Source organism: Poromitra crassiceps, assembly GCF_964638095.1.
Source record: "Poromitra crassiceps genome assembly, chromosome: 6".
Lineage (NCBI taxonomy): Eukaryota > Metazoa > Chordata > Actinopteri > Beryciformes > Melamphaidae > Poromitra > Poromitra crassiceps.
The window spans coordinates 25,101,761-25,127,411 of record NC_139627.1 but is presented as its reverse complement, the minus strand read 5'-3'; the positions used below and the strand labels follow the sequence as shown (position 1 = coordinate 25,127,411).

The 25,651-nt window shown below is 43.8% G+C and overlaps 1 protein-coding gene across 1 annotated transcript in view; it reads left to right on the top strand.

The window, feature by feature from the left end:
• Nucleotides 1-25,651, top strand: part of LOC310777812 (general transcription factor IIF subunit 2-like) — a gene marked incomplete at its 5' end in the record, with an annotated part of 98,519 nt that overhangs the window by 10,198 nt on the left and 62,670 nt on the right. The window lies entirely within an intron of this gene.

The following is a 25,651-nucleotide window of genomic DNA, read 5'->3' as shown; positions in this document are numbered from 1 at the left end:
TACACTGCTATACTACTGCTACTACTATGGGTCTATTATAGTAATGCTTTGCTACTATTACTACACTACTACTAGTCTCGTGTTTCTTTATGTAACCAAATATCCAGATCAACATTAGTTTGCAGGTGTTGGTAATTCTCTGCTGGTTTTGGATTTTCACACAATAAACTTGTTCCTTCAGGTAGCCCCCAGAAAGCAATCTGCAGAGCCTCCTCCATCTGTGTTTAATCTGCAGACCCTCCTCCATCTGTGTTTAATCTGCAGACCCTCCTCCATCTGTTTAATCTGCAGACCCTCCTCCATCTGTGTTTAATCTGCAGACCCTCCTCCATCTGTGTTTAATCTGCAGAGCCTCCTCCATCTGTTTAATCTGCAGAGCCTCCTCCATCTGTTTTTAATCTGCAGACCCTCCTCCATCTGTGTTTAATCTGCAGACCCTCCTCCATCTGTGTTTAATCTGCAGACCCTCCTCCATCTGTTTAATCTGCAGACCCTCCTCCATCTGTGTTTAATCTGCAGACCCTCCTCCATCTGTGTTTAATCTGCAGACCCTCCTCCATCTGTGTTTAATCTGCAGAGCCTCCTCCATCTGTTTAATCTGCAGAGCCTCCTCCATCTGTTTTTAATCTGCAGACCCTCCTCCATCTGTGTTTAATCTGCAGACCCTCCTCCATCTGTGTTTAATCTGCAGACCCTCCTCTGTGTTTAATCTGCAGACCCTCCTCCATCTGTTTAATCTGCAGAGCCTCCTCCATCTGTGTTTAATCTGCAGACCCTCCTCCATCTGTTTAATCTGCAGATCCTCCTCCATCTGTTTAATCTGCAGACCCTCCTCCATCTGTGTTTAATCTGCAGACCCTCCTCCATCTGTTTAATCTGCAGAAGGCTCTTTCACACCGGCCTTGAAAGCCGAAAAATGCACGGAAAATAGGATTCGCCCCTCCGATGTGAAAGTCGTGAACGTGCTTTGGTGGATAATTGTTTTACGCCTTTTGTCCCACCATGGTAGGTAGTAACAGCGCCGGGTTACCTGGCAACCCGCCTCCATTTGAAAGCGTCGTCGCAGTGAGCCGGAAAAGGTGCGAATGGTCAGCTCATTCATAAAAAAATTACAGGGGAAATCACCTCATGTATCAAGAAAGTGCACGAGTGAAAGTAAAAAAAGTAGCCTATACAATCATGACTGCAGGGACGCCAGGAGGAATGCTCCGTGCGGTTAGGCTTTATGCTCAAACGATGTTGACATTAGTAGGTAAAATTAACGGATATAATAATAAGCTTCAGAGGGCTATAGCTGTCTGTGGCGAGTTGGTCTGAGGATATTCCCTCTCGAAATCAGCTCTGTGCATTCCCTTACAAAAACTACTAACGTTAAGTAGTCATGTGCATTTATAGCCTATACTATTCCCCCGACGAACGTTATGCAGACTGCAGCTGTTTGATATGCGGGCGGTCGTGTATCGTTCCAATTTTAGTATAGCCTACTCAATTGGAACGATACAGAGAAGACTGGCGTGCGGTCGTGTATGGTTCCAATTTTAGTATAGCCTACTCAATTGGAACAATACAGTGCGTGCGGTCGTGTATCGTTCCAATTTTAGTAGGACACCATATCGATCTTCCCGCCCACCATGCGAGTGCACCTATCCTCCCTGCTCAGCGGACTAGGAGAAGGAGGGAAGTCTTGTTGTTGAATGAATTCGTTCATCATACAGTAGCCTAGGCTACACTAACCTATGAAAATATTCATTTGGGCTACGAGGAGCTGGAAATCCCTCCGCCTCCTCCATCTGTGCTGGCAAATGCCGTGATCCGGACATTTCTGACAGCCTGTACAGTGTATAGGGATTTTCTCTAACTACTGATACATGTATTCAATGAGCTAACAAGTGCTACTGTAAATACTGCTAATGGTGATTTGATGCAGGTATGAATGGTGCATTGACAGTGTTTTGTGATGTAACGCTGCTAGCTAAGTGTTGCTCCATTATTTTCCCTCTCGTTGTTCTGCTTCGTTGCAGCGAGGAACTGGTATTGATTAAGAGGTTGCTAAGCAACAGGCATAGTTGCCACAGAAGCTGGCAGAGAGCAGAAGCTTACATATGTAATGTAGCCTTCCTCTAGCTGCCTCTATGGGAGCTTTTCACAACAACCTATCCATTGAAAGGTCTTAGAGGTCTCGTCCCTGCTGCCTGTGTTCCTCGATCTCCTGCAGGTAAAACACTACTAAGGCGAGTGACAGACAGAGCAAAGACTCAGCTTTCAGAAAACCAAAGACTTCTTGAAGGAACAATCCACCTGTGGATATTCTTACACAACCTGGGGGGGGGGGGGCACATACCTGCCAACACACTTGGCAATTTCTCACATTTACTGTCTTTCAGAGGCTTTAGCGGGCCAGAGTGAAGTGTCTGGTATCAGAAACTAGATGACCTAAGCCAGGCATCCATTATCCATGATTTGCCTAGCCCGTCGGGAAGGGGGCTACAGTAAATACCGCTCCAACGCTAAATTTTGGCGAGTGAGAAACCATTTTCAAAGGGGTCCCTTGACCTCTCACCTCAAGATATCTGAATCACAAGGGGTTATGGGTACCCACAAGTCTCCATATAGATATACAGGTATATATATATATATATATATATATATATATATATATATATATACAGTATATATATATATATATATATATATATATATATATATATATATATCGATACACCACGAAGCATAATGAGCTGAGCAGCAGCCTGGAAACGAGGAATACGGGGCATGTGTAATGCGTGTATTTACATCCTGTAAATAGCTTATTTTCTGACACGCAGCGGCTCATATCTTTATCATAATGATACTGACATGAATGTGACCAGCTGTGTTCTGACATGCAGCAGATCATATCTTTATCATAATGATACTGACATGCAGTGGCTCATATCTTTATCATAATGATACTGACATGAATGTAACCAGCTGTGTTCTGACATGCAGTGGCTCATATCTTTATCATAATGATACTGACATGAATGTGACCAGCTGTGTTCTGACATGCAGCGGATCATATCTTTATCATAATGATACTGACATGAATGTGACCAGCTGTGTTCTGACATGCAGTGGCTCATATCTTTATCATAATGATACTGACATGAATGTGACCAGCTGTGTTCTGACATGCAGCGGATCATATCTTTATCATAATGATACTGACATGAATGTGACCAGTTGTGTTCTGACATGCAGTGGATCATATCTTTATCATAATGATACTGACATGAATGTGACCAGCTGTGTTCTGACATGCAGTGGATCATATCTTTATCATAATGATACTGACATGAATGTGACCAGTTGTGTTCTGACATGCAGTGGATCATATCTTTATCATAATGATACTGACATGAATGTGACCAGCTGTGTTCTGACATGCAGTGGCTCATATCTTTATCATAATGATTCTGACATGAATGTGACCAGCTGTGTTTAGCTCTGCCAGCCATCCATTGCTCTGCTTACCATTCGGGGACTCAGAGCTCAGACCATTGACTGTATGGTGATGTATGGCAATGGTAATGGATGGCATATTAATGTTTTCTAAGGCCTTAAAATGATATAATTTAAGGTATTTTCCAACTTTTTAAGGCCTGCAGATACCCTCCAACAACCTGAACTCTATTGCAATGCCAGTGTGTGTGGCCCTGTTCAGATCTCATGTACTGCACTATAATAGAGCACGGTGCACTTCTCTCCATTCTCCTCTCTGAATGCTGAGAGCTCTTCACACCAGATCATCAGGAGAAATTGTTCAGGGTCGAAGCTCATAGCTCTCTGCTGTCGTTCTTAGAGCTGGGTATTGGTTAAAATTTCAAGAATCGTTTCGATTCCGATTCACAAGGTTGTGAATCGATTAATCCCGATTCGATTCGATTCGATTAATTTCAATATCGATTTGGTTAGTGATACCAAAACATGTTTTTTGAGCTGTAACCTGAATTACCTGAATGACGTTTTTAATGGTTTTAGTTACACATATATTTACTCACCAGGTGGTGACAAAGGGTAAATAACAGCCTTTTCATCTGTCAATAAAGACACTTTCACAATTATGCACAGTGATTTGATTTCAGCCTATATCATTTCTAAAAGTAGATATTAATGATCAAACATTTCCATTTATGTAGCCTACAGTATTTATGTTTTTGTTTTAACTACAAACATAAATAAACGTCAACTTGAAACTATGTTTCAACTACCACACACAGCATAATATTTTAGCCTGTTTATTAACACATTGAATGCCAGCCATGTTTTCATTCCTGTAGGTAAGTTGTGCCAGGGGTGTTTTTGACGATTCTGGCTCATTTTAGAACAGCCGAGGATTCTTTTCTGTTAAGAATTCATGAACACCAATCATCTAAAAATAACTAATAGAATGTGTGCTTTCTCTGTCTAAAAGAGTTAGTTTGCAGAGTTAGTAGTTATGTAGATATTAGCCGTTGAGTACAGCATGGTTTCAGCGTCTGGAAATTTATTCAGAGATAAATGGCTTTTTGTGAAACAGTCACTTTAACCATTCATTTTTGGCATCAGTAAGACCGTCAGACATTCTAAACAATAGTTTTGAACAGTAATTTCCTCCATAACAACAGGAAACACCCCTCTCATTCAAACTCCTCCCTCCGTGTGTCTTCTCCTCCTTCCTCCTAACAGCGGGCGTGTCAGAAGCGCGTTGTGCTGCCTGCCTGTCTGTCTGCGTGCCTGCCTGCCTGCTTGCCTGCGTGCGGGGACGAGTCTGAAATGGATTACTGTAAAATCGCCAAGCCATTTCCTTGAATGGCTTGCTCCCGCGGTGTGTGTGTGTGTGTGTGTGTGTGTGTGTGTGTGTGTGTGTGTGTGTGTGTGTGTGTGTGTGTTCGCGCGTTGCTCCGCGGCTCTGGGGGGGAGGGGATCTCTGTCCGTTCTGTGTGTGTGTCTCCGGGCTCCTGACTGTAAAATCGCCAAGCCATTTCCGCGGGAGGCGGCTGTACGGGTCCCGTGGCTGTGGCTTCTCTCTGTATCTGTCGCCACTTAGTGGTCGGTAAAATAGATTACACACATGCTCTTGCTCCAAATAGTTATCTCGAAGATGTAAAAGGGGTTGATTGATGTCCCACCGTCAAAAAAAAAAAATGTTTATGTAAGACGAGTTAGCTCGTCCTTGGCACTTAAGCGCTGGATTATGTAAGACGAGTTAGGTCGTCTCTGGCACTTAATGTGTTAAAAAAAAAAAAAAAAAGATCTCTGGACATATGAATCGATATCAAAGGATTAAAATAAAAATCGATTAAAAATCGGAGAATCGATTTTTTTAACCCAGCCCTAGTCGTTCTCGCATTTCTTGAAGTTAAGAACCCGAAAGGTATGTGACAGAAAGAGGAAAATAAACTTCCTAGGGTTAACCTAGTCTTCCTGAATTCAATTAACCTGATGCTGCCAGATGGTTTATTTTCACATAACCATCTAGGAATGAGTCACTCAAAGATCAGGCACCTTCAAAAAATACCTGGCAGGTGATTGGATGAACCATCTGTCTATCACGGGCTTGCTCTTGCTGGCATCGCACCTAAAGCCCACATGCAGCTGCCTCAGGATGCTGATGGGTGTGAACCACTGGTGGTTTAGATTCAAACCAATAGGTTGGAGTGTGGCGAGATGGGTCTTGTCATTTTTTTAAACCTCCCTCTGAATGAAAGACTACAATGTACAGTATGTACAATGTATCCTAGGAGCAAAACAAATAGTGTGCAACACTTACCACAAAATATGTATTAAACTGTCAACATGTCATACAGTAGTCTTCTGATTGAATGAATTGATATTACCATTTGTTGTTAGTGTCACATTGTCATGGCTGTTAACTGAATCTCGTTATATTGATTGCTTTGGCAATATTGTATGTACTTTTAATATTTCTGCCAATAAAGCACCTTTTAAATAGAAATGGAAAATGGAGTTAGATATCACCTGAACTGTGGTGTTACTGGAGACAAACTGAGATGTGCTTTTCCTCATGGAGGGAAATTGTATTTAATTCAGGTAGAATCCGAAACGTAATGTTTTGAGTGGTAGTGATGATGGAAGCGATCCGAGGTGAGATTACGCGTGTGTGTGTGTGTGGTGTGTGTGCGCGTGTATGTGTGAGAGTGAGAGAGAGAGAGAGAGAAATCAGCTATGCACAGTATAGTCTCTTAAAACATAAGCGTTCACTTCTGCGATTTGCAAATGCTCCCACCTACCCATCTGTACTTCCTGCAGGGGAAAGTTGGTCAAAACGGAAAGGGGAAATAATGAGCCGAATCAGCAGATGTCCTGCATTTAGGCCACTCATTAGTCCAATCAGAGTACAATACCCGTCTGTACTTCATAGTCTAGATGAGAGATGGAAATATGTAGTTAAAAAAAATGCAAAAAGTGGCACGGTTCTAGAGTCTGTGGTTGAGAGCAACCCTAGCAAGCGTGTCATGTCAACAAATATCATGAATTTTAATAGTTGATTTTTAAACACATGTTGAGCCATTTTGACCCATAAAATGCAGAGTTTTTAAAATGTAAATATATATAAATTTGGTGTCAACATTTACACCAGCATTGATGTGTTTCAACATAGGCCCGCCATATAATTTAGTTTTCAGCAGAGTTAAATTGTGGCCCAGTGATGTCAGTCATGCATCACTGGTCCACAACTCAAATCAACTCTCAATATCTGTCAAACTAAATGAATGCCTGTAAAACTGTTTGCAGTTTTCAGATACGTGTGAGATCATGTGAAAAATAAATCAGCATTGTTTTTGGGTGAAGTTCTCCTTTTGCTTCTGTCATCCTCACAATAGTGTTATTGTTTGAAATCCTTAGTGGGTAGTAGCATCATGCACAAACCCTTTGGAGCTGTGCTGTGTGTGTGTGTGTGTGTGTGTGTGTGTGTGTGTGTGTGTGTGTGTGTGTGTGTGTGTGTGTGTGTGTGTGTGTGTGTGCGTGCGTGCGTGCGTGCGTGCGCGTGAGTGTGTGAGAGATGCTGGGCAGACTGTTGTAGGTGTTTTATTGAAGGAGTGTGGCTGGCTCCGCTTCGTGGGCTCATTCCAAAACCGTGGCTCATAGGAATCTGTGAGAGTTTAAATAGGATGCCTCTTGAAAAGCATGAATTTCACTGTCAAACCAGACTTTGTAGTTGGAGGATGGTAGTTTTTTCCAGGCCTACTGTATCAATCTTCATTCACACACACTGTGAATAGGGTTGTGCCAAAGCGAAGCGACTCATCAATACACAAAACACTCAGAAAACAGTCAAACTTGAGCACAATTTAATCTATAAGGTTAAAACGTTGTCCAAAAAAATGTTGAGTGTATAGAGCCATTTGAAGCCGTTAATTACGTTCTTCAATAACCAAACTGTGTCTGGCACGTTGAGCTGTTTATTATGAACACTGGCACTGTTGGAATGTGTATTTTGGGCGACTGAATGGGAGTAGGCAGCTGTACCGTATACTGCTGTAGTGCTAAGCTCACTAGCAGTGAGGGGTGAAATGCACTTTCTAATGCACGCACAGGGAAGAAAAAGGCATCTACATTTTAGTTTTACTATCGGGAATATGCAAATAGGCGAATCTCCCAAAATGTTGGCGTATCCCTTTAAAGGAAAAAACCTACTGCGCCTTACCAGATCACACAGGCCTGAATTTGTCCATGGACTTGAACTTGTGTGTGTGTGTCTCTGTGTGTGTGTGGGCGGGCGTGGGCGTGCGTGTGCGTGCGTGTGTACACACTCGCGCTGCTCCAGTCAGTTTGATTGTATTGTTAAAGGGGACGAATTATCTATGTCTTCGTCATCATGGGCCATAGAAAACTCAAGTGAGAGCCAGCTATTGTTAAGCTATAGAGAAAGGTCATGCATGCTTTCATTTCTGTTCTGCTTCTTTGAAACTGAAGTTCGTACGAGCCGTGCTGCGCTCCCACAAAAGAGACACGTGACATCCAGCATAATGATAGAGAGAGACATTGTGCTCTGTCTTGAACACATTCTGACTGGAGACTGTGCCATCAGCCTTCATCAGAGACCAGGCACAGTCTAATGAAACGCAATGTAGAATGTTTCCTAGATTATTGAAGAAGGGATGCACCGATATGAAGATTTTGGCTGATACCGCTAACTGATATTAACATTGCTGCTATGGCCGATAACTGATATTCACCGATGTCGATAGATCTGTATAAAAACAAGTTTGTATGATAATTAAATTTTGTACATATTGAAAAACACATGTAAACACTGTGAATTTGAAACAGTAATGTGTTTATTTATTCCCAAATCATTTGGAAAAGCCCATAAATCATAGATTTACTGCATTGTCAGAATCAGAATCACTTTTATTGCCACAATATGTAAGATTACATGCGAGGAGTGTGAGTATGAAGTGTAGCGATCATATCAATATTCAGAGATAAAAGAAAATATCTAAGACAAAATTGCAAGTGTATCTCTATACAAAAAGAGACTTAAAAGTATTCTAATATTGAATAGAAATTGCATTGAATTATCCAGTTTCTACATACTCTTGAAATATTGAATCTATCTTGAACCTCTCAACATAGTGCTGTTTTTCTCTTTGTTTTTGTTCTAATCATTTTACACAAATATGAACTAATATGTAAAATTGATACAAGTTAACTATTGTTATCTTGCATTTACTGTTATGTATATTTCTTGTCTTTAGGTGAGATTTCTAGATAAACCCGTAGTGGGTTTCTATCTCACCTGCACATGTTTTTTTGTATTTCTTTGTATACATTTTATTTACAGTCCAAGCGGTATGTAATAGGGATGTTCATTTTGAAAAATTTCCATAATCGAAAATCGGGGAAAATTAACGATCAATTATCGATTATCGATCATATTAATAATAATATTTTTTTAACCCTTGTACCCCCCTCGTCCATCAGCTGGATCGTAAGGTGTGCTTTGTGTTTTTTTCTGTGGAAAAAAAAGTATTGGGAGTTCAGGCCTGAAATTTTCCCCATCATTTTCTTTTGATTTATCATGGTAATTCACCCTTCCGCCACCCTAAAAAAGTGTTCCTGGCACAAAGTAAGTGCTATAATCACGTTACACTCCCTCGGATCCAGCAGCCGGCGTATTAAAACCACTTTTTTGAGACCTCCAGGAAATTTTTACAAAATTAATTTATTTTATTTTTTTCAGCGGGCATCCTGGACCAAACACCTTTAAATTTGACCTTAATATCTAACCTTGGAGTTGGTTGAACATTTGGTGAAGTTACAAGCCTTCAAAATCCATTGCATATTTTTCCCATTGATTTCAATGTTAATTTTGCAAAAATACAACATTTTTTTTCCGACTCCCATCTACTTTCCCCAAAAATAATTATTTTTCTGATCTTACACCTCTCAGCTCAAGTCAAGACATCAAATTTGTAGCTTCTATTGTGTTTCTATTGTGATCACTATTTGATCAGTGCTGGCATAGCAGCCAATTGCATGCAGTTTAACATGAAATACACAGTACAGTGGTCGTCATAGCAACATGTCACATGACCTGGGAACCCGGATTTTCCAGTGCAAACTACTGATTTGAAGCCTTTAGACTGAGATTGATGGATCAATGAAGCTAGCTTATGTTTTTTGTGAAAATTAGCTGGCAGTCGAAAATTAGCAGTTTCATGATTTTTTCTGAAACTTACCTTCATTGAAAATACGTCCGTATCTCCGCGCTCGTTCGTCGTAGCGACTCGGCAATAGCATGACTGGAATCGGCGTCGAAATTTGACTCTAGATGTCTAATATCGTCATGTTCTGTAGTTGTAGGAGCTTTCTAGAGCTCCCGGTTTGAGGTGCGCTCAAAGCACCGATGCACAGTGAATCCAATGCCGTGAAACGAGGCTCTTTCTCGGCTAATGTTGCTGTAGGGCCACTGCGGCCGTCTGCCTGTCTTTTCCGTACCGTGCGGAGGAGGAGAAGTGCGTCACCACAGGCCAGTCACCCAGATGTCAAAGATCGCTCATGAACAACATCCGGGTCGTCTTCCAGATACTTCCTGTGGACTTCCGTGTCACAGAGCCGGCGCGTTTCGTCGTTTATCGATCAATATCTGGCAAGCAGCCAGATAGGCAAAAAATATGGATGGATAATAAGGATTGCAATTCTCAAAAGATGAAATAAGTAAGAAAATAATTCCTCCGCGAAAAATGTGACAAATCCAAGGCTAAAATAATCCCACAGGGGGATATCCAGGTGGCATTGATGGGAAGGCAAAAAAATCATATTTTGTCTTTTCTACTGTCAATTTGATTGTACAGTAAGTACAGTAAACTGGCATTTGAGGGGTTAAAATTCTGAGTAAGCATGAAATGTTGATATGAGGTATGAGGGATGAAGTTACCAATGGATAAGAATCAATATAAAAATCATAATAATTATTATAATAATTATTATGAATATAACAAATAACTATTGACTATCAATATCCAGCTGCTGGATGAGGGAGTGCAACAGGCAAAAAATACAAGGGGGGTACATACTGTATATATATATTTTTCTTTTTCTTTTTTTTTACAAAATGAATGCCTATGGCAGAAAATACAAAAGACAATGTGTTCTCCTCAATGAACTCTTTATTTCAATGTGTCTCCTCTCCAACACTCTGCTGTCCCCGGCGCATGCCGGTGTGAATGTTTAAAACAGTTTTGTTGGCACAAAGGCCCGTGCCCAGCCAGAAAACTAGAGACTATATGAAGCTCCACCTCACGTTAGTCGGGTGTGCAATGGAGTGGGGCGAGGAGGAACGGATTCCATCCAAACCTAGTCCGCAAAAATAAGAATTCCACATGATCGATTCCATTCCTTAACGATCAATTATCGATTTTCGATAACTGATGAACATCCCTAGTATGTAACGAGTCCAGCTGCTGTTACTGTAACGTCTGACGTCTGATGCCACTCATGTCAGTGGAGGGGGATTCGGCTGTTCTTGGGTGGTAGTGGGGGGGGGGGGGTTGTTGGTTGGTAGGGTCCTTGGTAGAGGGGGCTTTTGGGCCTTGTTGATGAGGCCGATGGCAGTTGGGAAGAGGCTAAGCAAACGTTCTGGGGAAATGTCCAAAATGAGAGAATGTTTTTCTTGTTCAAATCTGTACTGTGGGGAGATAAATGCACTCGACACCAAGCCCTGTCAACTAGACCAAGGGTTCCCAAACTTTTCAGCCTCCTACCCCCAGAAGAATGGTGCCAGAGGCTCGCGACCCCCACTATCCCCAAACAAACACAATGTAACAATTATGGTTAAAATGTGCTCTTTTTAATAGTTTTTTAATTGTATTTCACACATTCTGTAGTTCACGCATTCTTTAGGCCAATTTCACACATTCTGAAAATCATCTCGCGACCACTGAACCACTGAACTAGACCAAGACTGCACAGCAAGTGGTGAAAAGCTGTGGACATATTCCATTTCTCTTATATTTTCATGTATATCTCTTCTCCTCGTTACCAAGCCTCTATAGCTTTCATAGCATAGTATTACAGCTAATATTGAATCATTTTGGCTTTAAAGTCAGAGATGGGATTTAGTTAGTCATCCGCAGCAGTATACGACCATGACAACATGTTAAGGAGGGGCGTGCGAGAGAGAGAGACAGAGAGAGTGAGCAGAGCGAGACACAGATACAGAGAGAGAGAGAGTGAGCAGCTGGCAAGTGTGCGATGTAGGAGTTGAAATTGCCTGGCAACAGGTGAAGAGAAGTAAGAGCAATCTGAGCGCTTCTGACTGCTTTTTGCAAAATTAAATACTGTATGTATGTTACCATACAGTGTAGGAAATTAAGAATATATATTTTGTGGGCAACTTTTGCCCCCAGTGTCTAAAAACGGGCACATTTACTAAATTTGGGGGGCACTTAAAAAAGTAATTAGTGCATAAAGTTACTGTTTTGAATGTGAAATGAGCCCAGATTAAAATGCATACAGTCATCACCAACATGGGTAACTAAAAAGTCTAGTATTGCTGTTCCAAACAGAAGTGTGCAATCATCTGTATTGTATGTGTGAGAGAAAGCAGGGTACAGTTCTATTAGGCTTTTGTTTATTTCTTAAAGGGATACGCCAACTTTTTGGGAGTTTTATCCCTTTAATAGCCTTCGTATGCATTAGTTTATACCGGTAGATACATTGAACACTTCATCACAGATTTCACATTTACTTGTTTATGGTCTTATTTTAAACATTATCTTTACTGTAACTAGAAGGTCTATTAAAGTATTAAAGAAAAGGCAGTGTTTCACAACTGTACTGTAAATGCAAACCAGTGACCTTTCAAACAACAACATTAACAGAATTTGATACACGTAACAAGTAACACTGCAAATTACTACAGTAATAGCCATTAAACATTAAAATGATTCAATAAGTCACTCACAGCAACCAGCCATACTTCATGGGCTCTCAAATGTACCAGTTTCAGTTTGTTTTTATACGTCCTCTTTAGAGTCTATTAAATTAATTGAATGAAAATAAAAAGATCCAAATCTTGGGAGCCATTCTTGCCTCTCAATCACGGTTTTTAGGAGCATTCTGAGATTTGTTGGGTTATTTTTGCCCTGCCCTTGCATCACTCAGAGCAAACGACTAATAAGTAAAGTCATCATCATCAAAAATGTATGGAGCAGATCCACAATTAAAAAGGCCTCAGGTCTGATGTCACTGACAGGAAACTTGTTTTCCATCTTCCATCGCGTTCTCGGCCAGCACCTGCCCCAAAAGCAATGGACAATTCTCAACCGCCTGAGGACAGGCTGAAGACAGCCTGTGGACAGACGTAGGACAGGCTGAGGACAGACGTAGGACAGGCTGAGGACAGATGTAGGACAGGCTGAGGACAGGCTGAGGACAGACGTAGGACAGGCTGAGGACAGATGTAGGACAGGCTGAGGACAGACGTAGGACAGGCTGAGGACAGATGTAGGACAGGCTGAGGACAGATGTAGGACAGACGTAGGACAGGCTGAGGACAGATGTAGGACAGGCTGAGGACAGATGTAGGACAGGCTGAGGACAGATGTAGGACAGACGTAGGACAGGCTGAGGACAGATGTAGGACAGACGTAGGACAGGCTGAGGACAGGTCTAGGACAGGCTGAGGACAGACGTAGGATGTTTTGGTGCAGCAATGAAAAAATGGGGCCTCGTGCACAGTAGTGCTGCAACTATCGATTCTTTTAGTAATCGAGTATTCTACCGAATAATCCATCGATTAATCGAGTAATCGGATAAGAACCCTTTTTTGTGTTTTCAAAGGCTTATCGTAAATATACACCAAAAAATAAGATAAATCTCTTCAAATAAACAACTACATTATTTTCTTTCTTAGAAAAAACAACATTTTTATTTTTAAATTGCATAGAACTGGCAGTGGCACCATTCATCTTTTTCACCCGTCCTTACAAAGCTGTCCATAGTACGCTGTGATCCGCTGAAAAAGAGGTGAAATAATAATTAATATTGATATTTATTAGGTAAGTTCATAACAAAACTGGAGAATGCGCATTTACACACCCTAGACCTGTTTGCCTATTATTGACACAAATATCAGAATAGCAAGATAACAGGTCAGGTGGTGTAATAATTGGAGCCTAAAATGCACCAATTAAATAGTTGTTTGCAATCATCATGAGAAGAGTCGACCGGTCTAGGGTGTGTAAATGTACATTCTCCACACACACACTCTTTCTCTCTCACACACACTCACGCTCTCTCACACACCAACAGGCTAGTGTGATCACACACACACACACACACACACACACACACACACAACGCACACAATTAGCCGCTAACGTTAATGTTAGGTTGAGCTTTGTATTTCTCACATTAAACGGCAAGCCACATCACAAAAATGCAGCGTGAATGCAGTTACTAATAGTCATATTGGCAACGTGGCAAGCCAGCAGCACAACTACTACTAGTCTTAATATCAAGTAGCAATCATTAGCATACATTTACATTAGCGTTGTGTATAGTTAACGTTACGTTACCTTGCTCCGCTCGACGTAGATGCGCTGGTGGATGCGTAGACTGGATGTTTACGGTTCAGGTGCTGAAGCATTGACGAGGTACTGTTGTGATATGCAAGTATCGTTACAGTACTTGCACACCACTGAGTTTGTGTCCTTTTTCAGCGTGAAATGATCCCACACTTTAGACAGTTTCGGTCGCTTTTTCGGCCCTGGTTCTTCCCTTCCCGGCTCCTCCTGTCTGCTTTCTCCGCCGCCTCGTTCCGTTTTGCGGGGTCCGCTCGCTATAGCTGCTCTCTGGTCTGTCTGCGATCATGTGTCCTCACGTGTTTACACCGGAAGAGCGCTGTGCCACACCAGTAAGCGTCCGTGAGAAACACAGTCTCTAAATGCCGTGTCGAGGCGAATCATTTTGGCCTCGATCATTTTAATTATTCGAGTTATTCGAGGTACTCGAGGAATCGTGACAGCTCTAGTGCACAGTGGCCACTGCGAGTGCGGGGATCCATTGTGTGCTGGAGCAGCAGGCTGAAGGCAGCGGATGCCAACAGACTCAACAAACTGATCCGTAAGGCCAGGGACATTGTGGGGCTGGATCTGGGCTCTCTGACTGCGGTGTCAGAGAAGAGAACGTTGTCCAGGCTACGCTCCATCATGAGCAATGACTCGCACCCACTCCACGGCGTGCTAGTCAAACACAGGAGTACGTTCAGTGAGAGACTGATTCCACCTAGATGCAATACGGAGAGGCACAGGAAATCATTCCTGCCTGTGGCCATTGGTCTATTTAATGCCTCTCTTAAAAGAGCACCTCGGAGACGCTCAGTCTCCCTGAGACTGAGCCAGCCGATAGGTTAACTGTGCCTGGCTGAGCCACGTGTAACGTATAGGGTAAGCCGACTTAATATAAGTCCAGGGTGCAATAATGATAATTGGCACGGAATGTATACTTACTCTACGTATTTTGCTTACTTAGACATATTCTACTTATTTTTGCTTCTATCGCATTTACTACTGTTATTCTATGCTATGTTGTGTTCTTCTGCTTATTTTGCTTAATATCGCATTTACTACTGTTTATTTTATGCTATGTGTGTTCTGTGAGCGATCTACTGTAACTTGTCCCAATTTCCCCCCGGGGATCATAAAAGTCTTTCTGATTCTGATTCTGATTACAAACTGTGGAATAACTGTGTATAATAGCCAGCTGCCCTAAACACCGGCCACCGAATGGCGATGGTGGTCTGACTGACCTGGACACTGACACTGGACTGGCTTGCCTCAATGCAGCTCAAGGTCTAAGGACATACGCCAGAAGACAGCAAACTATCAGCGCAGGGACATTATAACATTCTATTTGACCTTTTTGTCAAAACTGAGTTATGAACCTATTATATGAGTACCTGTTGACACGTGTGGAGTTGTCTTTTTGAAAATAATGATTTTTGACGCTGTAATTTCCAAAACAACATGACCATCTCCATTTAAAAGCTGCAGTATGCAGTTAACAACATCAATGGAATGTTAACCATAGCAACATAGCAGAGTATAACCTGAATAACAATTTGTGTGTGCTGTGATTGGCTAGTTAGTTACTAGCTAACCCTGATTGGTTATTTTGGTTCAGATCACCTCGACCAAAATTATAATGACATAATATTGCCTACTGCAGCTTTATGAAAACTTTGAAGCTCAATATCTCAGAACTATCTTGAAGGCAGATAGAACCTTATAATTCTAAGCTCACAAGGTGTGTTTGTGTGCGTTTTGTGAAGAGCAGGAGTTCAGTGAGTTCACACTATCCCCACCCCCTCAGGTGTGTGCATTTTTTGAATGCACAAGGTGTGTGTGTGTGTGTGTGTGTGTGTGTGTGTATTTTGTTGTTTGTGAGGAGTGGGCTGAAGGTGAGCTGTGCCCTCCTGATGTCAGGAGTGAGTGCGTGTGGGTGTATGAATCATGCCAGTATTGGCCCTTTATCATCTTTCTAACCCTACATAAAGTTTCTATTCTGCAGGCTGCAAAGCAATTAAACTGGGAAGAGGGAATAGCATTTTATACTGAGACATCAGATCTCTTGTTATTTTATTTCTGGTTAGCGAACACCTTATGATGTCACTGGAGTATTAAGAGAGCATTTATTAGTAATTAGTCTGTTGGAAAGAAAACAGAGCATCATGTTAAGGAGGGGTGTGCAAGAGATTGACAGAGACCCCCCCTCAGGTGTGTGCATTTTTTGAATGCACAAGGTGTGCACCTGTGTGTGTCTGTGTGTGTTGTATGTTGTGTGTATTTTGTTGATTGTGACGAGTGGGCTGTAGGTGAGCAGTGCCCTCCTGATGTCAGGAGCATGTGTGGGTGTATGAATCATGATGGGGCGGTGGGTGTGAGGGGAACAGGTCCACGACAGCGCCGGCTATAGCAGATATGTTTCAGTCAGCAGGGAGGGAGGCAGAGAGAGAGCTACAGGGAGGGGGCAGAGAGAGAGCTACAGGGAGGGAGGCAGAGAGAGAGCTACAGGGAGGGGGCAAAGAGAGAGCTACAGGAGGGAGGCAGAGAGAGAGAGCTACAGGGAGGGAGCAGAGAGAGAGAGCTACAGGGAGGGAGGTAGAGAGAGCTACAGTGAGGGAGGCAGAGAGAGAGCTACAGGGAGGGGCAACGAGAGAGCTACAGGGAGGGGGCAAAGAGAGAGCTACAGGGAGGGATGCAGAGAGAGAGCTACAGGGAGGGGGCAAGAGAGAGATACAGGGAGGGGGCAAAGAGAGAGCTACAGGGAGGGATGCAGAGAGAGAGCTACAGGAGGGGCAAAGAGAGAGCTACAGGGAGGGGGCAGAGAGAGCTACAGGGAGGGGGCAGAGAGAGCTACAGTGAGGGAGGCAGAGAGAGAGCTACAGGAGGGGGCAAAGAGAGAGCTACAGGGAGGGGGCAAAGAGAGCTACAGGGAGGGATGCAGAGAGAGAGCTACAGGGAGGGGCAAAGAGAGAGCTACAGGGAGGGGGCAGAGAGAGCTACAGGGAGGGGACAAAGAGAGAGCTACAGGGAGGGGGCAAAGAGAGAGCTACAGGGAGGGATGCAGAGAGAGAGCTACAGGGAGGGGCAAAGAGAGAGCTACAGGGAGGGGGCAGAGAGAGCTACAGGGAGGGAGGCAGAGAGAGCTACAGGGAGGGAGGCAGAGAGAGAGCTACAGGGAGGGAGGCAGAGAGAGCTACAGGGAGGGAGGCAGAGAGAGAGCTACAGGGAGGGGGCAGAGAGAGCTACAGGGAGGGAGGCAGAGAGAGAGAGCTACAGAGGGAGGCAGAGAGAGAGCTACAGGGAGGGAGGCAGAGAGAGAGAGCTACAGGGAGGGAGGCAGAGAGAGAGAGCTACAGGGAGGGAGGCAGAGAGAGAGAGCTACAGGGAGGGAGGCAGAGAGAGAGCTACAGGGAGGGAGGCAGAGAGAGAGCTACAGGGAGGGGGGCAGAGAGAGAGCTACAGGGAGGGGGGCAGAGAGAGAGAGCTACAGGGAGGGAGGCAGAGAGAGAGAGCTACAGGGAGGGGGCAGAGAGAGAGCTACAGGGAGGGGGCAAAGAGAGAGCTACAGGGAGGGGGCAAAGAGAGAGCTACAGGGAGGGATGCAGAGAGAGAGCTACAGGGAGGGGGCAAAGAGAGAGCTACAGGGAGGGGGCAAAGAGAGAGCTACAGGGAGGGATGCAGAGAGAGAGCTACAGGGAGGGGGCAAAGAGAGAGCTACAGGGAGGGGGCAGAGAGAGCTACAGGGAGGGGGCAGAGAGAGCTACAGTGAGGGAGGCAGAGAGAGAGCTACAGGGAGGGGGCAAAGAGAGAGCTACAGGGAGGGGGCAAAGAGAGAGCTACAGGGAGGGATGCAGAGAGAGAGCTACAGGGAGGGGGCAAAGAGAGAGCTACAGGGAGGGGGTAGAGAGAGAGCTACAGGGAGCTACATGGTGGGGGGGGGGGCAGAGAGAGAGAGCTACAGGGAGGGAGGCAGAGAGAGAGCTACAGGGAGGGAGGCAGAGAGAGAGCTACAGGGAGGGAGGCAGAGAGAGAGCTACAGGGAGGGGGGCAGAGAGAGCTACAGGGAGGGGGCAGAGAGAGAGCTAAAGGGAGGGAGGGAGAGAGAGCTACAGGGAGGGAGGCAGAGAGAGCTATAGGGTGGGGGGCAGAGAGAGCTACAGGGAGGGCAGAGAGAGCTACAGAGAGCTACATGGTGGGGGGGGCAGAGAGAGAGAGCTACAGGGAGGAGGGCAGAGAGAGAGCTACAGGGAGGAGGGCAGAGAGAGAGCTACAGGGAGGAGCAGAGAGAGAGAGCTATAGGGTGGGGGGCAGAGAGAGCTACAGAGAGCTACATGGTGGGGGGGGGCAGAGAGAGAGAGCTACAGGGAGGAGGGCAGAGAGAGAGCTACAGGGTGGGGGCAGAGAGAGAACTACATGGAGGGGCAGAGAGAGAACTACATGGAGATTTGATTGCAAAATGCATGAAAATATAAATGATTCAATGAATGGTCTTGTCTTGTTTCTTTGGCAAGTGACCACGGTATAAGCAGGTTAATGCCCTTTGAGGTGTACATTATCAGAAATGATTGGACTTCGCCGTCCAATAATTTCTGATAATGTACACCTCGTCGTGCATTAACCCTTACTTATATTATAGTAGGCTGTATTATCTTTGATTACTCGTCCTTTTTTCCTGTCGGTTTCCTCTACTGTGAATGATCATGAAAACCAAACTTTTGCTGTCTGATGCTCTTGTTTTCCTTTTACTGGATTCAATTAAATTAGTGGGAATACTTCCACCCAGAGAGAGTCAACATCAATGCCACCCTCTAAACTAGTTCATAGAGGTGTAGCTCAGGGCATCCTTGCATCAACTAATTATGATGAAAACAAATCAGGAGAAGGGAATAGGTTTTGGATGATTCGGCTTAAATTTGATATTTGGAGGGGGTGATGACAAAAATAACCTTATTTTCTTTTGTAACAAATTCATTGAATCCTGAAACCTGAAATCTCAATATTTAATTAATTTATCACACTACTCATTCCTTAACTGTGGTGTTGATGACGCACATGTGAGAGCAATGCAGTAAAGATGTCCTCCTTTATGGCTCATTTCCACCACATTTTACAGCCCTGCACAGCTCGTCACCACTCGGCACTACTTGTTTCGACCCGATGGACGTTTTGCTGCCACCGCTGGTCATCTGCCCCCGCCCACCCCCGGTCATCATACACCTTCACCAAAGCCCCGCCTGCGGCCTAGCGGAGCCGACGCTGATTTTTTTTTCTCTCAAAACAATTGAAAACCACCGTCATGTTAAGCTGAGTAAGGAGATCGCTTTTATTTCACCAGAGCCGAAGGCAGCAACACAAAAGACTGATGGAAATAACAGAAGAGAAGGTAATCCCCACTAAACTGTTATCCAGCATTGACAGTAGATAGAGTAGACACGATTCTGCCTGACCAATCAGTCGTCTGCAGTGTTTTCACGTCACCGTATGGTACCGGGTCCACAGCGCTAGAACCTCAACAAAGCAGGGACCAAAACTAGCACGACTCAACCCCGACTCGACCCGGGCTGTCCAGGTTTTTGATCGGTGGAATGAGACAAAAAAGCGAGACGAGCTGGGCGGGGCCGTGCTGATACCAGCGGTGGAAATGGGCCATTAGAGAAGAGGGCAGGATTTGTCTCACTTGACTGGCCCACTTTTAAAATACTGACTGGAACGTGGAACTAGGGGGGAGAAGAGGAGAGGAGAGGGCTCTCTGATGGTGCATGTCCACCAGGGTGTGTGTTTTCACATGTCCCATTCATTGTGTATTGGAGACAGCCGTGCAATGCATTGTGGGGCAGGCGTGGAGTTCCGCGAGCCAGGAGTGGGCACCACTCATTTGCATAAAGTATTGAGCCATCCTGCAGCCAATCAGAATCGAGTATTCACACAGACCATGGTATAAAACCGGTTAACGCACACCTAACCGATGATTATCCCTTACTTGTTTCCTGAGCAAAGCCAATGCAATTTACAGTGTGGGAGAGACTCTCCCAGCTATTTATGTTAGAAGATTCTTGAAAGATGCGAGGCTTTGGAGGCAAGCAAACCAGCTTGGATTATAGTATATTACCAAGACATAACATAGCTTACTGAGGTTTTCTCCTGTTTTATGCAATTGATGCCAAATAGATTCTCAAGGATTCATGCAAACGAGTGTTCTAGGTATTTGATAGATGTCGTATGATTAAGACATTCAGTTTCAGTTTCAGTTTATTTAAAGAAAGGACAGTACACATTAATCAACATTACTGTAAATGCGCCAGTTTTAGCCAACTGGCTAATTCGCAACTGTAGTCCTTTTGGCAAGATGTTATAAAACCATACACCTAAAACAGAAGCATTAAAAGTAAAACACAATATTTACAACACAATCCAAAATAATAATAAAAACAATAATACAATACACAATTAACTGATTACAAGTGGTCACATGTTTGATTTGTTAATAGCCAGGTCTTGAGTTTTTTTGTAAAGGTGTGGTAGGTAGCACAGTATCTTATATCAGTTGGTATGATGTTCCAAAACTGAGTGGCTCTGACTGAAAAACAGGATTGACTGAAGGAGCTGGACCTAAACGGCACAGTACAGTCCCCCCTCTGGGAAGATCTTGTGGACCTATTATGAGATGTTTTTTGTTTGACAAAAGTACTGAGAGGTGGAGGTGCCTTACCATTTAAAATTTTAAACAGTATTCAATGAGACACAGCCCTCACGTCACGTGTGTAACACCCACAGACTATTCACCTTATGTAGCCACGCCCATTTGACCCAGTTGTGTGGTCGTGTGATGACTTCCGGGTAAAAAAAAGAAAAAGGCCGGCTGCTCCAATATCATCTAACTCTGAATTAACTAATAATTTAGCCAATTGTATGTAACATACCAAATAAAAGCAATCGGCAATGTCTAAGAATGCAACGCCATGTAACTGGCTCGTTAATTCTCGCATTCCAGGGAATTACGTTAATGTCTGCGGGTCTTATGTAAGTGGCTCGAGCTGCGCTTGGAGGAGAGAAAACCATCTGAAGCTTTCTTTGTTGGAGTCCAGGTATGTTTTACAAGAAAGTGCTCGTCATTGTCGACGATAACGTTATCTGACCTGGCTAACAGTGGATACTCCGCTTGCTTGCTGACTGTGTACCGAGCTCAAAGTAGTAGGCTACGTTCTTTGTTTTACCCCGTGCACTGTCCGTTACAAAAACAACTCTCTTCTTCTGACGTTCTTTTGTATTTGGCGCCGTGACCGCGGGAAGTGTTAGCACAACCCGGAAGAATTTGGCCCATGTATGAACATAAGGGGAATTCCAGATACATTTCAAAACATTCTCTGTCATGAGTTCCAGTATCACTTTTATTTGTAAAATATTCACATTGAAAAGTAATAGGCATTGTTGTGGCACTTACTTCACAGATGCTCACAGTACACACACACACACACACGCGCGCACGCACGCACGCACGCACGCACACGCACACGCACACACACACACACACACACACACACACACACACACACACACACACACACACACACACAGTGATTCAATTAGTCCATATGCATGCATGCCAGTTTCAAAGCCCTTGCATTGACCATGGCTTTTCATAGGGATGCATCGACTGTGAAACTCTGGGGCGATGTAACGATGTTTAAAATAACAATTTGTCCGATAGCCGATGCTGATACAGATGTTTTTTTATTCCCCCTTTTGTGACAGTGAAACAAATAAATCTTAATTATAAACAAATAACTTCATCACGCTGTCTTTGAATAAGCACAAATTCAATCATACAAATTTATATAACAACCTTTAATAACCTTCTTTCACTTCATCGTTGTCAGGCGGAAACCTTGTATCTCCAAATTCAGCCTCCCCCCCCCCCCCCCCATAAATGGAATTTGTACGTACCCCAAAAAATAACCTGTGGAAGTTTCTGGTACTTCTGGGACCAGCGAAAAATGTTATATTACTGGTATTAATGTTATTATTACTATTGCACTGTGTTCAAATGTGATTTTTTTCTTCCTTGTGAAAAATTGCTTTTTTTTTTAGATACTTACAAGGTTTCCACCCGACAGTGATAACATGAGAGATAAACATTGGCCACTGCCTTCAGTGAATGCCATCTAATTTGCAGAAAGGCCGATGGCAGTCAACCGATACTGATGCATGGTGGCCGATATATATCGGTGCATCCCTATCATCGCACTGAACAAACAGTATGGGACAGTCTGTGGTGATCTGTTGTTCTGTCTCGTTTGGTTGTGGCTGTATCAGTCTGTCCACTATGCCTGGCTGTGTGGCCTTCTCTTCAGGCTCCTGAAAGAGGCATTTAGTCACGGAAATCCAAGTAGATAATACGCCAACTAAACACAATGTACACCATTTACAACAACATGACACATGCACGCACACACACATGCACACACACATGCACACACACACGCACATCGTAATAAAAGCTCACTGGCACAGTGGTGCACAACACAGCTGGTTACGGAGCCTTTTTGCAGACACGATTGACAGAGCAGTTGAATCAGTTATTGTGCAGAGACAAATCCACTGGCAAAGCTGTGTGTGTGTGTTATCTTAATGTTATCCCTAGCCTTTATCTATACAGTAGCTGCTGTTGGCTTGTCTCCCATTTGACAATATGGTACTTTTTGTGGTAGTTTCTGTTTGATACCTATTCAGATACAATTTAGATACTGCATTATGCTAAGTTGATCTGGGCCATTCCTATAGATACTAGTGTACAAAATGGTGCAGAAATGAATGCCAAAATACCAGTATGTTGTTAATAGTTGTAGAATAGCTCAAACTTACGAAAATCCTGGGATTTGTAAGCCAACATTGTGCAGTAAAGACGTGAATAGTGTCCTTCTGCGAGACAGTCCAATCCACCTGTCCTTCTCCCTCCCTGCCCATAACACATTTCAGATCGGCACACATTACAAGCTCTTCAAGGCAGTACCTTATGGTTAGCGACGTCTCTCTTCTCCCCCAACCCCTCCCTGTCTAGTCTGTGAAACCATCCTGATCACCTGAACTCACATTCTGTTTGGTTCTACGTATCAGTCTGGACCATCGACATGAATAAAGATGGACGCCACTTGAGGTCCCGTTTAGTGAAGCCGCTGCATGTCAGATCGCCGCCCTGGCGGCTGAATCCAGTATTAGGTCACAAGGCCCGCCTCCCCATGTTAGTGGATGGGAAAATCACAACCGAAATATTCACAGTAAACGTCAGATAATTTTTTTCCAAAGGTGGTTTGTATCATTTTAGATAGTCATTATCATGCTAATGCCTGTGCAAGTGGTCATTTTTCTGATCAGTTTGTTTTTAAGTAGTTATTTGACATATAAAAAGGGCTAAAAATGGATTATTGACAGCTGTGGCAGCCAGTCTCAAGCCGTCATTGGCTGGACAGGCTCCTCACATTATAGATCTATCGTCATAGACAAGACACACGGCTTCATCGTTATCTAACGCTGCCTGGATGTCGGGGTGGCTCTGCTGGGTGTGTGGGGCCGGCCCGGGACAGAGGCTCTTAGCACGGGTAGTGGCTCGCTACCAGACATATCAATGGACCGCAATAAAAAGAATTGTTTTGAGAAAGGTGCGCGAGGAATTAACGTTGGTTGGGGACTTAAGTAAGTTCAGAAAATATGTGTTAGTAGTTACTCCAGCTACGTTAGCAATATCGTTAGCCGCTTTCGCTAGTCGGCTGTTTTTCATTATTTATCGGCTTAATACTATAACTTAACAACCGATAACGATAGCTGGAATAACACAATACTATACACATATTTTCAGAACTTACCAGGTTGTCCAACTGCCAGGAAATGTGTTTTATATAATGTTAACTCCTATCCCGGTGTAAGATGGGGCCTAGTACGCAAGCACCAGCCATGAGCTAATCGCTAACGGGTTAGCCGTTAGCGTCACATAAACAGGTTTTATTTTTGGTATTAAAGCAACAAACGTTTTTATATGGATATCTCAGAGAAATGCTTTGACTGTGAGGATGTTCGTTCTTCACAAGCTCCTTTCTTAGCTGTTGTAAGGATATAGTTAACAGAGACGAGACTAGGCAGCTAGGCTAACGTTACCACTGAGCTATATTAAATGGAACGTTACAACGTTGCTGCCCTACCCACACTATACCCGTAAACAAAGTAGCGTAAAGCGTCAAGGTTAGATTTGTAACCAACATTTGCTCCAAAAGGAATTAATCATAAAGTGAATCAAAATGCCACGGAAACATTAGGCTAGCTTAATCAACATAGCAGTGCTTCGGATAATTTCCCCAGTGAGGCCGAGAGGAGCATACATCCGATCCGGGCTGAGAGCGCAGCACAGCAGCACAGCAGATCTAAATCTCCGACAACCAAAATCAGATTTTCGTACAGGCGTCATTTTGATAAACTGATCTCATAGTGGGAATCTTCCTGGTTAGTTTTGGCGAGACAAAAAATATTACAACTTAAAGTGCCATATTTACAGAGCTAGACTGTATATAAATAACCCACTGTGCGCATTCTAGAAACAGCAGCTCTACATAAGAAAGTTCAGAGGGGCGGGGAGCCCACAGAGGTTCTAAATCAACGGAGCTACTGCGCAGAATCTGGTTCACTGATCTGGCCGGATTTTGGCTTCAATAAAACATACAGGGAGGAGATAGGGACACTCTCTCCATTCATATATCTGTGGTCTGGACTCCGGCCTGCCGACAGAGATTTCCAGAAATTATAATTTACCCGTGGCAATCAGGGACCTGCCTCGCAGTTTACAACGTAACCGGCCAATCAGGCATGCCGCTGGCAAAACGGTAATGATGTCTCCCGAAGCAACGAGCGGTAACGTTAATGTTACTAGAGTAAACACATCTATAAGTGCAGTTATTGCAGAATAGACTCTATTCACCTTATGTAGCCACGCCCATTTGACCCGGTTGTGTGTTTGTGTCACGACTTCCGGCTAAAAAAGAAAAGAAAAACGCAGGCTGCTCCAATATCATCTAACTCTGAATTAACTAATAATTTAGCCAATCGTATGTAACATACTGTACACAATAAAAGCACACGGCAATGTCTAAGCTCCCGTTCACACAGGACGCCGAAGCAACACTCAACCGAAGCTGTACCTACGCTGTACCCACAAGTTTCATTTAGGTGTCCTTGTTAACAGGCGAAGCCGTTCACACCACCCGCATGCGTGCCCACGCTGACGCCGTGCCGAAGCCACGCTCACGCCACGCTGAAGCGATCACTTAGGATTTACAAGCGTGACGCTGAAGCCGTGAAGCCGTGAGGCATGAAGTCAATTGGGAGTTGTAGGTGGGTTCAAGGCGCGAGAGTAGGCGCTGAGAGGAAAAGAGAAGGCGTCTTGTGTGAACAGTAAGGCGTACGTTCAGCTTGTGCCTGCTTCAAGCTTCAGTTCTGCTTACGTTCAGCGTCCTGTGTGAACGAGGGCTAAGAATGCAACGCCATGTAACTGGCTCGTTAATTCTCGCATTCAAGGGAATTACGTTAACGTCTGCGGGTCTTGTAGACGT